The following is a 4,217-nucleotide window of genomic DNA, read 5'->3' as shown; positions in this document are numbered from 1 at the left end:
CTCCAGGGCGGCCGTCAGACGAGCCACCTCCTGCTGCAGTTTGGCCAGCTCGCTCACGGGAGCCCGGCCAAAATTGCTCACCGCTGCGGCGGTGATGGAGGCGGTGGCGGCCTCAATGGCGCCGTCTTTGCTGGCCTTTTTTCTTTTTAGGGCCACCTGCCTGATGGCGGACTCCACCGTCTTCTCGAAGTCCGCCCTCCGCTCCCGGTCGGAGCCGATGGCCGACTCCTCCTCGGAGGAGGAGCTCAGATGAGCCGCTCCTCCGCCACCCACAGAAGCCCCAGCGGACCCTTCGCTGACGGGCCTCCTGGCGACCTTTTTGGCCGAGGCCCCGCGACCACCAGAGGAGGACCCGGGGTCTTCCCTCCTCCTCTTGAGGAAGGCGTCGGCCCGGTGGTCCTTCTTGTTGCGGGGGAGCTTAAAACCCCCCGCATCCCCCTCGCTGGACACGGACTCGGATTCCGAGTCCTCGTCCCACTCCTTTTCGTCTTTTTTGTTTTGTTTGTTTGTGTTTGTAGTTTGTGAATCCATATAGTTCCCACGATCATGAGAGCAATTGTTCGTCCACCCCGGCAGTGGCCTCATACCGGGGCAAGCCTACATACTGTTGGGGGCGGCTGGCCCCAACAGGGGGGAGCGCTAACGACCGTGTCCCCCACGGCCATTCATCCCCTCGCCGCGCTCCCGAAACTTGGGATTGGGTGGTTTTTTATCATGAGGTGTCCTTCCTCTGGGCCGGGCGATTAAGCCAAGCCCTCGGCGGCGGCATTATACATGCCTCCGTCTGCTGTCCGGCCAACCCGGCTCAGCAAACCCGCCGAAAGGTTTGCTCTTCGTTGTACGAAGAGCAAACGACCACCGCTTTAGTGCGCCTGCACCTCCGCGGGTATGGCCGCATCCTTGCCATGTCCACTAGCGTCGACTGGTCAGGAGCGGCCCCTCCCTGGGTCCCTCTTTGTCTGGCCTCTCCCCTGAACCTTTCCGGCATGAGTATCTCTACCGGCAGAGCTTCAGGATCATTGAGGCACGCAAGCCCCACCACGACGACAACGTGGGGACCCCCTCGGTGGGGTGCTTTAACATACTGACATTGAACTGGTTTTTAGAAATCAACTCTTTGTCTAGTTTTGGCCTAGGTCAGGGACCAGTTTATTAGTTTTTTTGCTCGTAAAATTTTATTTTTAAGATGTTCACAATAATAGTCCCAAAAAACCGGCTAAGTGCGAGTCGGAATCGCGCACGAAGGGTTCCGTAACATTATTTAGAAAATGAGCAAAAAAATCACGTTTTTTGTAAGTATGGGAGCCCCCCAAAATATTTATTTTATTCTACATAGTTTTCAGTATTCGTTGTTATAGCGGCAACAGAACTACATCATCTGTGAAATTTTCAATTCTCTAACTATCACGGTTCATGAGATACAGCCTGGTGCCAGACGGACGGAGGACAATAGGGTCCCGTTTTACCCTTTGGGTACGGAACCCTAAAACTGTTACGTGAATGACAAGTTTTGAAGGTCAATGTACTCATACGAAGGTACCCACAAAAGGCTTTATAGAGGGCTCCAAAAGGAACAATGTTTTAACCGACTTCTCAAAAAGGACAAGTAGTTTGTATGCTTTTAGTCAGTAAGAGTCTGACACTCCCTCAGTCTACACCCACAGCGGGAGAGGTCATGTAATCTTAAAAAATAGGGATATGTCTTTATACCAGACTTGTTCCAAAGGTAACACCCGTGTCCCGTAGAATCTAAAATATATTATTATATGGAAATAAAAAGTAGCCTAATATCCTTCATCAATAAATGGGCTGCCTAACACTTATATATTTTTTTAAATCGGACTGGTACTTCCTGAGAAAACGTTCAAGCAAACAAAGAAATTCTTCAGCTTTATAATATGGCTTATTATTTTCCGGGTGACTAATAACTTAAAAGTCGACAAATGTTGGCAACAAATAAAATAACTTGCCAGCGATTAAATATTTTCGCGACTATTATAATATGTAAGGTTCAAAATTAAGGGTGTTATAAAAACTAAAAACTAGCAGCTGCGTTTGGGTAGCAAATAAACTATACCAGTCAATTGAAATATTAGGTGAGGAACTATTTATAATGACTTGGCGACTAATAATGTTAGTTGGGTGGCAAAGATAATATTATGTTACCAACTATGTCGTGCCGACTAAAAACCCAGTTTCAGGCTTCGCTTTGTGGATAGCTCTAAATCAATAAAAATTAATAAGAGTTAATATTAATATTGTGTATCATAATTTCATGAAAACGGCGGAAGGTGCGGTGGTATTATCGCACTTGGCGCACTATGAAGATGGTATAATTTAATTTGGTTTCATTTTATTTAGCACATTGCCAATATTGCCTTCAATTAAAAAAAAACATTGTATTAAAAATTGAAGTTAGTGACGAAAACGAATCGCTGCAAAACCGACTCCACGTAGTCTTGTCTGCCCTACCCCTAGAGTGCAATTCAAAACCGCGTAGGCGCGGAGGGGCGAGGCGGCCTGCGAGCTGAGGTGCAGGTAGTTTTAACGCTCGCCGACGCGGCTGAGGCTGGCCTGCACCTCCGGCCAGCAAGCCGAAGCTGTGGTGGTGAGCGTGAAAACCATCTGCGACGATAAGCTCGCATGGGACCGCCGGAGCCGTGACAGAAGTCATGCTTGCTGCATGTTGCATGCTTACTTCCATGCTATTCACCTATAATTTTGAAAATAACAGCCGCAAAATATTTTTTCTTCATGCCATTTTAGACTTTATTTAAAGCTATTAAAAAGTCGCACAATATATTTATAATATGAGCTAGTTTATATTTATTCTTCATCCAAACAATTTTAAATAGAACCTGATTTGTATTATTTATGAATGCCCATTTTCTATTTTATTATCATCATTAAGCTTTCGCTTAGATATTAATTCAGTTGCCAAAAGAAAAACTTGATGCTAGTTTAAATTAAAACGGACCTCATAACTGATATATTAATATGCTACCTTTGACTTATTATGATACTCCTTATTAGCTGCCAACCCATTATAAATGGTACCCACTCTATTATTTTTTAAAACCTATATTCGTTTTACTTAGTCGCCGCGTTAAATACATGCCTTATAATATTAGTATAGATTCCAGATAGTATGGTTTTCAAAAAAAACTTGCACAAAGCTGCCCGTAATCTAAAGTTGGTGATTGATTCACCCGTGCATCGGAGAGCATGTTAATGTCGGTCCTGCTTGCGATCTCTCTCCGGTCGTGTCGGATTGCCGTCCCATCGGGTTATGAGAGTGAAGGAATAGTGAGTGCACCTGTGTCCAAGCAAATGCTCGTGCACTATAATATGTCCTGCGCAGCTGGCTGATCTCCTTATATGAGAACAGCTGCCGTGGCTAATAATCGGCTAAGACGCCATTATAGATTCCGGAATTTAATAATCAAAGCATATGGTCTTTGGTCGCCAATTATTGTTAATGGAGGCTTGACAACCATTTTTTTAATAGTTTTCCTCAATATCTCAATCAAAACGAGTTGTTTCTTTATAAATAAATATGTAAAATAACTGTTAATGGTGATATATCTGTATAAAAGGCACGTGTATCTATTAAATATTGTTGGATTATATTAAAGTGGACTATAATACTTGATTTTGTGAAGAATAGTGTCAAAGTTAATTTTATAATCTACTAGCTTCCGCCCGCGGCATCGCCCGCATCAGGTTCGGTTATATCTTGTATCTAAGAGAATTTTTCAAAAGTACGGGATAAAAACTATCCTATGTCCTTTCTCAAGGTCAACTCTATCTCTGTACCAAATTTTATTAAAATCAGTTCAGTGGTTAAGGCGTGAAGAAAAGCCAAACAGACAGACCGACAGAGTTCAGATACTTTCACATTTATAATATTAGTTGGGTTTTTCTTCTTGCCATTCCTTATTCATTTGTGTTCAGCACAGTAAGTTTTTTTTTCCTATCCTCTCTGTCAGGCATTACTAACATCCACTCCCTTCTTATTCTTCTTTCTTGTCGATGACATGTCATATATTGAGACTACACTATGTCAGCCCAATATGCCGCCACAGCGAGAGCATGGCCGGATGCGCTCATTAGGTCCTGCCGCGAGCAAGTTTCAACTCCCTTCTTATTCATGCCTTTCCTCAGACAACCATCTCAACAAGAATTATGTTATTAAAAATCCCTTTATCTTCTTTCCA

The sequence above is a fragment of the Helicoverpa zea genome, chromosome 28 (assembly GCF_022581195.2).
Source record: "Helicoverpa zea isolate HzStark_Cry1AcR chromosome 28, ilHelZeax1.1, whole genome shotgun sequence".
Classification (NCBI taxonomy): Eukaryota; Metazoa; Arthropoda; class Insecta; order Lepidoptera; family Noctuidae; genus Helicoverpa; species Helicoverpa zea.
This window is presented reverse-complemented; position numbering follows the sequence as displayed.